We start from the raw sequence: 13,020 nt of genomic DNA, 5'->3' as shown, positions 1-13,020 counted from the left end.
AACAAAGCAGACATCAGCAGAACTTGTGGTGGCAGAATTTTCTTCTTTTGGGGTATGTCAGTTGCTTTAAGTCTGATTTATAAATATCATTTAACTCTAAATAACTATCATTTAACTCTATCTTGTGGTGTCAAACGTAACGTCAGGCACCATGAATAAGTCTTCATGAGGTCTGTGGGAGAAGTCTTTTCTCTTTTGCAGCTTAAAAGCTTGAAAGTATTTTGCCTGTGATGCTTGTTTAGGTAGAAAGTGCAAAGGACTTTTTAAAAGTATCCTCTAGGACAGATTTGTCCGTTCTAATTTCCCCCAAGTCTATTCCAATAAGACCGGCAGGACCCGATTTATTGATGCTGGCTTTGATTTGCTGAGGATGCAGAATCCCACTGAGCTAAGAAGGAGTCTTTGTGTAAAGACTGTGCTTGTTATACACTGCCAGGAATTACAGGCATACATTGTCATGTCAAAAATATATTTGATGGTCTTGGCCGAGTCATACTTTTTTTTTAGGTCCTAAGATTTCTTGTAGGAGAGCTCTCTGGATATCACTGTAATAAGCTGTTTTGTTCCACATAATGTCCCCTCACAGGCCATTTGGAGTCACGCCAATCAGCAAATGTCCTACAGGCTCAGGCTCAAGCACAACCAGGCCACGTCATTTCACTGCCTTAAATTCAGACAACTTCATTTTGCTATATCCTTTAACAAGCAAACAGCCCTCAGCCCCCTCAAAAAAAAAAAAAAAACAAACAAACAAAATCCTTTGCAAGACCAACTTACAAACAGGGCAAGGAGCCCTCCTGACCCTTTAAAGTTTCAACCAATATGGTACCTGGAAATCCATTATGAAAGAGCCATTTTTAAGTGCTTTATTTCTTTAAATGTCTTCTGGTGAGTTGCAAATGACTGTAAGAAGCATATGTCTCCATTCATTTACTCTTATTCATTTATCCATTTATTCAGCAAATGTTTGGGAGGGATGTTTTTATATTCGAGGCATGAAACTTCTTTGTAGCATTCAAGGTAATCTAGGAATCTAAGCATCCAGGACACTCACCTTGCCACCTGAAATAGCACAAAGGATCAGATGGTCCATGAAGGTGTCCATAAATCAGAGATCTTACTCAGAATCAAGCTTTACTAATAATTTCAAGGATGCAGATAATCTTGAGGCACAGAAAAACAGGGAGAGGTCTGGGACCCTCCATGCAGCCCATTGGGCCTTTCCTGCCACTCTGGACGCTTTCTGCCTGGAGTGAACCATGTGACAACCTCTAAGCCATGTAAGTGGATGACATCAGTCACTTAAAACAGAGATGTCCCAGACATGAAGTTTTTCCATCTTACTCTTGAGAGAATTCTTTAACTTCTTTGTCGTATTCCATGGAGCCATGTCCAATATATCCACTGATTCCAGGTTTGTTTGCCACAAGCAATCCTACACAACGGTACATCCTGAAAACCATTCAGTTGTCTGCCAGGAGGCCTGTCACTAGTCTATTTACTTGATAACAAGGAGGTTATATACCCCAATTTAGATTTAATCTTAACCCACATTCCTTTGGGTGTGAACTTGTGAATAGGACCTCTTGAAGATGTTATTTTTATCTAGGGTGTGTCCAACTGAATCCATATTACTGGAGTCCTTTATATGCAGAAGATATTCAGACACAGAAAACCACAGGAAGGAGCTAGAAACTGGAAGTCAATAGAACCAGAAGAGAAAGAAAGGTATTGCTTTGGGATGCAAGGCAGTGATACAAACCAAGGAGCCCCAAGGAGCTCTGACAGGCAGCCCCAGAATGCTAAAGCCTTTGGGGAGAAAGCATCACCTGCTGAAACCTTGATTTTAGACCTCTAGCTTCAAAATCGTGAGCCAATAAATTCCCTTTGTTTAAGCCAACCCATTGCATGGTATTTGCTTTAGCAGCTCAGGAAAACTCAAGCAGAGGTCCGAAAAAGAATGGATTGCAACTTGTTGCTTTAACTATTTACTACTTCTCATTACCCAGAGCAGGCAGGTTCTAAAAGGCAAATAGCAGACCACCATGGAACAAAAGGGCAGACTTCATTATTTGTGTGCATCATGGGTCTTGGAACCCAATCAAATCCACAGTGCCCTTTGGATGGAAGTTGAGAAAGAGAAGGAATAATATACCATCACTATTTTGCGGAATACTTTTCACTGCCAAATTTCCAAGTGTTAGGCCTTCACTGCCATGGCTCACAGTGGACACCATGGCTACCTGTACTAATTACATGGCAGGCACTGGGCTGGGCCTTTATATGTAAAATCTCATTTTATTCTCACAGTCCCCTGTGTTCAGTACTATTAATTGTATGCCTCTTATGAAGAATTTAGGCTTAAAGAAGTATACACACAGATTAAATAAGGAAGATCGCATCTAGTCTAGCCTGTCTGAATTAAAGCATGACCACACTCACCATTTTCTCTACCAGTCAAGGTGGAGAACTATCCAATTATGGAGCTCAGAAGCTCCAGGAGCCCTTCCCTCTCCTAGGGACCCAGAAGCTCCCCAAGAGAGAGTTCCCTTTTGAACCACATTCTCTGGGAGTGGGGGGCAGGCAGCATTCACACAACCAGTCCACTTTTCAGGGGACAACTCAGGCTTAAGAGTCCCATAGCACATAGTGCCTATGAGGACCCAGGTCAGAGCACAAATAAAAATCTTAAAGCAATCTATTTTGTTCATGATATCCAGGAACCTTTGTTAAACTCTGTATTAATTTAGAAGCTGCCTGAATATGATTTACCAGAAATGGAACAGTCTTTATAAAGGGAATTTAATAACTTACAAGTTTACAGTTCTACGGCCGTGAAAATGTCCAAATTAAGGCAAGGCTATAAAAATGTCCAAACTAAGGCAAGGCTAAAAAAATGTCCAAACTAAGGCAAGGCTATTAAAATGTCCAAACTAAGGCAAGGCTATAAAAATATCCAAACTAAGGCAAGGCTATAAAAATGTCCAAACTAAGGCAAGGCTATTAAAATGTCCAAACTAAGGCAAGGCTATAAAAATGTCCAAACTAAGGCATCCAGGAAAAGATACCTTCGTTCAAGAAGGCCAATGATGTTCAAGGTTTCTCTCTCAGCTGGAAAGGTGCATGGGAACATCTGTTAGCTTTCTCTCCAGGTTTCTGCAATGGCGTCCCCAGGCCTCTGTCTATTCTCTTAGCTCTGCAGTTCTGGTGGCTCTAAAGCTTTTTTCTTCTTAAAAGGCTCCAGGGAAACCATCTAATCAAAGGTTACCACCCATACTTGGGTGGGTCACATCTCCATAGAAACAATCAAAACGACCCTACATATCAATATTGAATGAGGATTAAAGAACTTGCCTTTTCTGGGGTACACAACAGATTCAAACCTGCATAACCTCCAAAAACTCTCCAGACATATATTTTGATTTTCTCCTTATAGGGTGTCTCTTAAACTATAAATTTGTGAAGGGGTGTTACAATCTCTAGCTGCAATGTTGGGGTGATGGCACCTAACGCTGCTATGTTTCTTCTGGAAGATATTTAGGGAAGATTTTTGTTCACTATTGGAACTCCAGGCTTCATTGTACTGCTGAGCAAAAATAGAAGTCCTTCTTCTCTATTTCTTAAATTAGTAGACCTTCAGATCCTTGAATTCAGGACCTTAGAGGTTGAATAAACTCATATTACACTGCCAAAGGTCCTTCTGGAATTGTTAAGTATTAATGAAAAATTAACTAATGTTTTTTTTTCCTAATTGAGCACTAATACTTTTCCAGGATTAAGTTGTTTTTTTTTTTTTTAAAAAAAAAGATTTTAATCATAAAAAATACTGTAATTAAATTTGGATATTTTTTCCCTCCAGCTGGAATAGAGGCAATTTTTAAATCACCTTCAGAAAGAAATTGGATATAAGCAACCAAAACAAAGAACATTCTGGGGCAACACACATCTGTGGCTACTGAGAGCCTGTTTTGAATTACATTTAAATTGCCTGAAGAGCATTTGGCAAATGGAAAATTTTAAGTTGGTTTAAGCTTTTCCATGGACAATTTAGATTTTGTACTGTTATTGTTATATCTATGCTTTTTGCATTCAAATCTTTTCAACCAGGATGGAAAAGAGAAAAACATTGTGTTAAAGGCTTTTTAATGACATAGTAACTCCTCTTGACAAACAGTGTATCTGTTTCATTATCTTATCTGCCGAAAAAGAAATATCTTCCAGGAGAATAATATGTGCTTAATCATGAAAGGCTTCAGTTTTGAAAGCTTCAAATGATAGAATCAGCCACAGAAACAAGTACTCCACATCCCCAAATTAGATGAGCTCTTTTGATTATCCTGCAGTAACAGCTGTGGTAACATGGTTTCTGGAAACCAACTCAGATATACTCAAATGGCTTCACCAAGTCTGCCTGGTTTGTCATGTAAAAAAAAAAAAAAAAAAAAAAAAAAAAATCAATGACCTAAAATGTGGCTGCCGCTCCCCTTGCCACAGGCTGCCTGCCTCTACTGCCATACCGGAAACTTGAAGGATGATCCCATTAGCTGTGACTTTAGAACAACAATCTTCTATTTCTGTGACTGTAGAACAATAATCTTCTATTTCTGTAACTTTCCTTAGAGCCAGCCATCATTCTATGAGCCATGAGGCCCCCGGACTCCAAAGAAAAATCATTACTTTGGCTGCTCTGATGAATACATAATTGTAATCAAAAAACAGTTCATACATTTAGAAAATCCATCCACTTAGACTAGATTGTCCTGCTTCCAGACAATTCTTAGCAGACCTTTTCTTCTTCCTAAGACCTGCCTACTTTGCAGGGGAAAGCTCAGGTTAAAGAGTTCTAAAGTTTATCTTCCTGTGGGTGGGCCCAGATCAGAGGTGGCACAAAAACTTCATGTTCCTCTGGAGTTCTCTGACCAGAAACAAGAAATTCTACGATTGGCCCTCATTAGGAAAGAGACCCAATTCTTCCGTATTTGTGGGGCTTTATGATATGCCGTGTGTTTTCCACTGTTTGTGAGGTTTTATGTTATGTGTTTGTACATTTACTGAAACAACATAAATGATGTGATAGAACATATGGGATTCCATTTAGACTCAGCATTTGAGTTGGTGTGTATGTGGAGTTGAGAATCTGATGAGAGGAATCTTAAAATATCAAAGTTTTAAGATTCAAATATATTCCCGGATGGTCAAAATGCTGACAGATATTAAGTTTCTAAGAGCTGTTTAGCTTGTAAGATACTAAAGAAAAGAATGCTAAGGATTTTCCATGTCACTGTTTTAATACTTCTGATTCTTTACCCTATTTCACCTCTCCACAAGGGAAAGAAGTAGGCCATGCCACAGAACTAGAAATAAGCACTTATCCTTTCAAAACCACTAAGCACTTTATTATTCTTGGTCTACATTGTCCTTGAGAGACAAAAAAAATCTCTTCTATATGTTAGATGAAATATTATCAGTGCTGGAACAGAATCAGAGAATTTAGTATTCACAATGTTATACTTCATGTGAAAAGTATAGAAATTGAAATAGGAAAAAGCTTTGAATAAGTGATATCATCTAAAAATAAAATGTCATAGACCTCCATTCTCAAAAACAAAACAAAATATAACATAATGATAAGATGACAAAATTCAGTACTAAATGTGAAAAAGGATTGCAGTGCTCTTATACTTACCTCATTGAAGATCAGTTACAGGCAGCTTCACAGAAAAAGAAGAACTTTAATATGAAATCACCCTGATAGCATAGTGGGTTTTTAAAATAACATTCAAAACCTAGATTTTAAATATGCTAATATGTGTTAAAAATAATTCATTTTACTCATGAATTATCCCGTGTAATGAATGGTGTTTGGGTTTGCTAAAGCTTCTAGATTGCAATATACCAGAATTAGACTGGCTTTTTCAAAGGAGATTTATTAAGTCACAAATTTACAGTCCTAAGGCCATGAAAATTTCCGAATTAAGGCATTCAGAGAAAGATACCTGGACTCTGAAGAAAGGCCAATTGTTTCCAGGGTTTCTCTGTCCATGGCGATGTCTGCTGTACTCTCCCAGCTTCTGGTTTCAGGTGGCTCTCTCAGCTCCTGTTTCCAGTGGCTTTCTCTCTAAACATCTGTGGATCCTCGCTTAGCTTCTCCAGGGCAGACTCTGAGTGTCATCTCTTACCTTAGCCTCTCCAAACATCTGTGTTTTGGTTTCACCTCTCTGCTCTCTGTGTCAGGTCTGGGTTCTAAGTTTTCTGACTTTTATTCTCTTCATAGAGAATGCCAGTCAAAGGATTAAAGCCCACCTTGAATGGGTGAGGTCACCTCTCCATGGAAACAACCCAATCACAAGGTTCCACCCAAACAACAAGTCTGCCTCCACAAGATTGGATTAAAAGAACTTGGCTTTTCTGGGATACGTGACAGCTTCAAACCAGCACAAATGGTGAATGAAGGGTTGTTGATGTGATGGTGGTAGTGGTATTTCCAACAGCAGTGGTGGTTCTTTTATACAGTAATTTTATTGGGCTTCTGTTACAATCCATGCAGAAAAAGAGCCCACCTGAAAGGTGGGGGAAAAAAATGTAGGGTCATTCAAAATGAACAGAAACTCATTTTTTTTAAAAAAAAGAATTAATGCAAAAATATTTTATACATGAATTTTGAAAAGTAGAATGAAGCAAAGCCTAGTACAGAGCATTTGTTGGAATTTCAAATGTAGTGAATCTGATTTTATTGACCAAAACACAAAGAAAGGCAGCTGACCTGTGTATTACTTAAGGGTTTATTTTAATTAAGAAATAGAGAGCAGTCCTAATGATTTTGAAGGAAATGACATAATTATCTGCATATGGGCCAGTCTAAGATGGCCAAATGCCAATATTCCTGCATTTCTGCAAATGGACGTTTCTAGCTGCCTGTTACTACGATGTTAATAAGGCTCAACTGAATCTATCACAGTTTGATTTTATTTTTCTTGGTTGCCATAGAGGCTGATCACAGGGTATTCAAATTACTAGTTAAAGGTCATTTGGTATGTATGCTAAAATTATCCAGGCTAACCATATTGTGACACAATTATGTTGATAATTGAAATTGGATTAATTATGTGTTAATATAAATAACTGTGCTGCAATTACCCAAAAAATGATTGATCTCGAAAGCTGGGAAGACCTGGACATTCTCCACCTACAATTCACCCTAAAGAATAAACTGCATTACTGAGTAGTAATTTTTCAACACCAAGGTTCTGACCCTACTAATTGTCTTTTGCTCCAAATTCCAAACTTTCAGTAGTAAATTTAATTAAACTTATTTCATAGGTATTTTTCTCCACAAAATGTAATTGTGCCTGAAATCATTTCAGTGGAACTAGATCCCAATTTACAGGGTCAGTGTAGAAAAAGGGCTGATTGTAAGCATGTTCCCTGTCTCTCTATCATCCCCCAAAACAGAAAGATTGAGTTGATTTAAGGTCATGTAAAATGCTCCACCATCACCAAGGATGAGAGAACTCACCTAGAAACAAACAGACACAACTATTTCCAATGTCCGTGAAGTGAGCTGGGCCAGCACAGCAGTGCCAAGGTGATTTCGAGATGGCCACAAATAAATGCGAAATAAAAAGTAGAGGATGGTGCGATAGTGGCTCAGTGGCAGATTTCTCACTTTCCACGTGGGAGACCTGCATTCGATTCCTGGTCCTTGCCCATGCAACAACAACAACAAAAAAGGTAGAATATCAGGGAGCTGCTCTTCCTTCTTGACCCAGAAGGATTTTGAGGGGACAACTCTGCATTCTTTGCTCACTGCTACTTAATCTTGTTGTTCATGCTAAAACAGGGCAACTGTAGACACAGGGTGAGAGCTGGTGTATCCTCTCCCACAGAGAAGCCATCAGAGCTGAAGTTGACATTCCGCCATTGCTCCAGAAGTCATAGAAAAAAGTGAAGCTTGGGATTTGTGATAAAGAAAGCGCCTCTCTTTAGAGGGGTGAAATCTAATAGCATCTTCCCCCCACAGGACAGGCCATCAGTCAAACAGAGTCTCAACCCAGTATGGAGAGGAAGTGAGGAAGCCCATCCATACCTCACTCAGGGTGATTGAATTCTACCTCCCCTCCTAGTTCATTAGATAGGCTCTCTAGGAAAGAATGAGTGAAGCCCCCAGGCAGATGCTGCAAACTGTTACTCCTTATTTTCTGTACTTTCTTATATATACATGTTCTTTCATCTTCTGTTTTACCTTACTCTTTTCAATGTGTAATTTAATTGCAATCAAACATACAAAGTTAAGATACACTGGCTATCTGTTATTCTCCCTTAATTACGCTATGATTAATCAATGTGTAAGAGAATCAGGGAATTTCTTTTCAGTCTTTAATAACTACAGAATTAAACAGAGTGAGAGGTGGCTTGTATAATACAGTATAATAACCCCTTACAAACTGTCTTATTACAGGGATACTCGGTCGTTGTTCTCAGGGATAGGTCTGAAACTGTGAATAATTTAAAAAAGAAAAGGGGCACACTAGTGAGAAAAGACTTACTCCTGACACTGTTTAGTTGCTGCCGAGGAAGAGGGAAACATTAAATAACTTGTTTTATCCCAGCGATATAGAAGCAAATTTGCGTGTTGTGATCAGCTCAATAGGCAACCAAAGCTTTGATGCCCTGGGTTTGAATTCTTGTCATTTATCAGCCAAAATGAAAACGATTTGGAAAAGAAGAAGGGACAGAAAAAGGGTTTCTTACCTATTCCTTAGGGAACTGAATGATCATCAGATCATGGCATCAGACCATATTCTAGGTAAATGCCTTGCTCTATGGCCCGAGGTGTGTCTCACACAATGGAAAGCATGCCTGCAATCAGAATTTATCTCTGAGAGAGAAAGTCGATTCTAAGGAGGAAATTCATCCTGAAGGAGGAATGTAGGACTTATGTCGCAGGTGGGCAAATATCTAAGGAGTTTGTCCTTGTCTTGGCTCTTCTCTGATGTGGCCGGAGCTATGAGGACATGGAAAGAAGCAGCACTACCACTGGGCTCTAGCGAGCCATGCTCCCTGTGATCAAAAGAAAACAGCTCCTTACACGGTACGTCTGTGTCAGTTGTGTGGTTGTGGAAATGTGAAGTGAACTTATCCCAAGAAAGTGTTCAGAAACAAAAGCAACCATTACCTTCTTTGGGAACTAAGCAAGGTTACACCATGGAAATGTGGCCTCAGTTATTGCATGTTGATTTACTGTATTGCATATTTCATTTATATGTCTATTTCTCCAACCTGACTTAGCATGACTCACCGGGAAAGTGACCCCGTCGAGTGTATCCCTGAAGCTCCTGGGCCTTCTAATGGGTTCAGGAAATAGGAGGCAAGAACAGAAAGATCCAGTTATTTCTCTCCTTACTCTCTTTCAGCTTTGATGCCCCAGTCCTGGCAGGGGCTGTTTCCTTAATAACTACCTCTCCTGCCTGACTATTCCTCTTCAGTGACTCCAGCTCTCTCGGACTCTGGTAAAGCTCTTTCTTTTGCCTCTTCAGGCCTAGGAGTATGAAGAACTGTCTCTTCAACTCAGTTCCTTAACCATGCCCACAAACTTGGAAATAGTTCCTTTTTAAAATTATCTTTAGTGAAGCCCATTTGTTTCTCGCTGTGATCTGAACTGATACACAAACCTTCATTTGCAACTTACTGGCTTATTCTTAAATCTTCATATCTACTTTAGACCCTTTTCTTGTGTTCAGACCCATGTATTCATGAAAAAATAATAATTGAGCACCTAATATTTGTTAGATATTTTAGTAAGTTTTACATTAACACTAGTTAACAAAACACCAAAGAGCTCTTAGCCCTCAAAGAGCTTATTTATAGTCTAGAATATGCATAAGTAAAAAGTCCATTAAAAATGGTGACTGAGTAGTACAATAGAATCAGAATTTCTTCCTTGATGTCCCATTGGATCTTCAAACCCAATCTTTATTGATCAGAACTCACTCCCTGCCATCCCAAGCCCATCTAATTTTGCCTGTCTTTGTTGGTGGCACCAATATACCATCTACCCATCTGTCTGGGTTAAAACATTAGGAGTCATCCTAGATTCCTTCTTCTTTCTTCCCCCCTATATCCAATTAAATATCTACTCCTGGAAATTTACAACCTTAAGAGTTCTCAAATCAGTTATCTCACCTCCCCCAATGTTCCATCACTGGTCCAAATGTCCTCAGCATCCCTCTATCTTGATTCTTTTTTTCTCCTACTCATCCCACATTCTGCCACTAGTCATCCTTGAACAGCATAGAAATCTGATCTTAAATCCACTCTGTTCACAACCTTTCATTTGACCCCTTCACAGACTGAGGTTGAAACAAAATCGCTTTCACATATGCCTTACAAGCCTTTTGTGATTTGGTCCCTGCCAACCTATCCAGCTTTGTCTCCTTTCAAGTCCCCTACCCAACCACAACCTAACTACCAGCAATTCTAACAATTGTAATTCCCCAAACATGTCACGTGCTCTGTTGTCATGTCCAGTGACAAGATTCTACTTATCAGTCAAGTCTTTTTCAAATGCTGCCATCTCTGTGAAGTTCTTCCTTCTACAGACGCCTACATATCTCCCATTACATTTTATAAATATCTCCATAACATGGCTCTTATTGTAATTGTTTGTTCACATGTCCAGTTCCTCAAAAGGTTGCTAATTCCTTAACTGTAGGAACTATATATTTTCTCCTGTGAATCTGTGGCATAGACATTTGAGAAATAAATGAATGAATGCATTCTTAAAATATTCAGAGGATGTTGAGATCCCTTGTTTCATCTAATCCTCCCCAGGAATTGCAGATATTACTGACTAATAAGGAGTTAACTGGAGTCAAATTGGTAGTAGGCTTCAGTATGTTAAGTACAGTTTTGTGATGAATAGCACAGACTTGGAGACTCCATAACCAAATCTGGCATCCCACCTATAAATCTTATGACCTTAGTCAAGTTACTAAACCTCCTTGGATCTTAATTTCCTCATATGTAAAATAATAGTGATAATAATAACTACCTCAGAAGCTATTGTGAAAATTTCATAAGAAAATGAATACTTAGCATTGTGCCTTATACATGGCGAATCTCAATAAATGTTAGCTAACTCTACCCTTTCCTTCACAACCCCCACCACTGCTAAAGATAATCCTTGAGCACAGGTCAAAAACAGAGTTCCATGGTCATGAGTTCATTTATACATCCAAAATTTTGTTGTCTTGATTTCTTATATTTTCATATGAGTGTAATCACTGGTATTCCTAACCTGTCCTGTGCAAGAGTCATCCGGCAGGAATATGAGAAGTGAATAAGGAGAAAAAAAGGTGGGGGAGTAGTAAGAAGTGGGGAAGCTAGAGAGCATAAAGAGAATGGGAAAGTCAGTTGCCCACCCTGGTAATCTGCCTTTTATACATGAAAGGCTCAGTCAAGTAAGTAAAATGTTTACCAGCTTCGAAACTGTCAAAATAGGTAAACATACTTAGTTGGGGGAACAGCAAATTGGCCCACTGAATTCAACCTGTGTATTCTGAGTTTGTGTAGCTCACATCTTTTCCCAACTATCCATTTACTATAACTATCTTGAGCACCTCCAGCAATTGTAGGAAAATAATTTAATAACTTTTCTTTGATAAAGAACCAAAACACAATATGAAAGATTTTTTTCTAGGAAATTTGCATTAGGAGAGTGTGCAATGAGGGACATTATGACCTCAGCTTTTGTATATCCTCATCAACCATCTATTAAGAATTTTTTTGAACTTTCAGAGCAACTTTTAATTTTTATTTGTCAATATAAATGTTTCCATTATACTTATGGAGCTGCATAATGATCTCTAGGAAGGGAGTACAGGAAGTGATCTTAATGCTGAACATACTTATCATTTAGCTGATGGGTTTCCATTAAGCATGCTATTAGAGTGAAACTAGATGTTTCAAGGGATGAGTAATGGACCAAAGAGCCTTTCACCTGTGAGCCAGTGGTTCCAATCTCTCCATTCAGAAGGCCTGCCCATATGATTATTTTTCAATAATGCAAAGGCATCATTCCAGCTGGGTTCCCTGTGGAACAGTCCATTCTTCAAATGGCCACTTACAGAAAAGAGCTCTAGATTAGGAGTTACAAGACCTGAATTCTAGTCTCAACTATCACTGCATTATTTCTGCTTCATTTAACTTCCCTGGGGCCTCAATTTCCTCATCTGTCAGAAGAAGTCATAATAATAGCCCTATAAATGCCACAGAAACTTTTTAAAGCTTACAGAGTGAGGGGCTTTAAAAGTTCTTTGAAAAGCATTAATTGCCATAAAAATTTTAGCCCCAGAGCCAAATTATTCACATCTGTTCCACTAGACCTTAAGGTCTTGACCACCAGTGCTGGGTTTCACATTTCGTGTCAGTCTAAGTTCCTGAATGCAGATGCAGAGTCCATCCTAGCTTGTTTAAGCAAAGAGAATTGAATAAGGATTTTTAACACAGTGACACAATGATGTCAAAAGGGACCCAGCAGCTTACCATATTTCCACCCTTTCATCTTCAGCATGTTCGAGTTTATCTTCAGGTATTTCCTTTCACGATCACAGCATGGCTGCCACAGCTCAGCTCTGTTCTCACACAGCTGAGATCAAAGGCAGAAAAGGAAGTTCCTCCTTGCACGTCTCCTGTCAGGGGAAAAGTCTTCCCAGAGTCCCATCTGTACACTCACAGTTACTTTTTTCAAGTTCATGTCACATGCTCACACCTAAACCAATCACAGCAAAGAGAATAGAAGTACAATACCAGACAGCAAGTGTCTTAAACTTGTCATTTTCTGGGCTCTGGCCCCATGGGAGAGTTGGGGAGTGATTATTAAACCAGGGCTCATCCAACAAGGAGGGAAAAGAGATTAGTAGGAATCCAGTGGCATCAGCTACACCTTCTCAACCACAACTGCCATGCCCCCTTGAACGGTGAAAGTACCCCACTCAGCAACTTATAATTAGTGTAATTGGC

General features: G+C 39.1%; 1 long non-coding RNA gene across 1 annotated transcript in view; it reads right to left on the bottom strand.

The window, feature by feature from the left end:
- The window catches only part of LOC143688659 (uncharacterized), a 62,954-nt gene extending 50,268 nt beyond the window's left edge, over positions 1-12,686 (bottom strand). The window contains exons 1-2 of the long non-coding RNA XR_013178210.1: positions 12,544-12,686; positions 5,997-6,560 (exon numbers count right to left, since the gene is read on the bottom strand). This is a non-coding gene — a long non-coding RNA (uncharacterized LOC143688659). The remainder of the gene's footprint in view (positions 1-5,996; positions 6,561-12,543) is intronic.
- Between the last annotated feature and the right edge of the window lie 334 nt (positions 12,687-13,020).

The sequence above is a fragment of the Tamandua tetradactyla genome, chromosome 6 (genome assembly GCF_023851605.1).
Source record: "Tamandua tetradactyla isolate mTamTet1 chromosome 6, mTamTet1.pri, whole genome shotgun sequence".
Taxonomy (NCBI): domain Eukaryota; kingdom Metazoa; phylum Chordata; class Mammalia; order Pilosa; family Myrmecophagidae; genus Tamandua; species Tamandua tetradactyla.
This window is presented reverse-complemented; position numbering and strand designations above follow the sequence as displayed.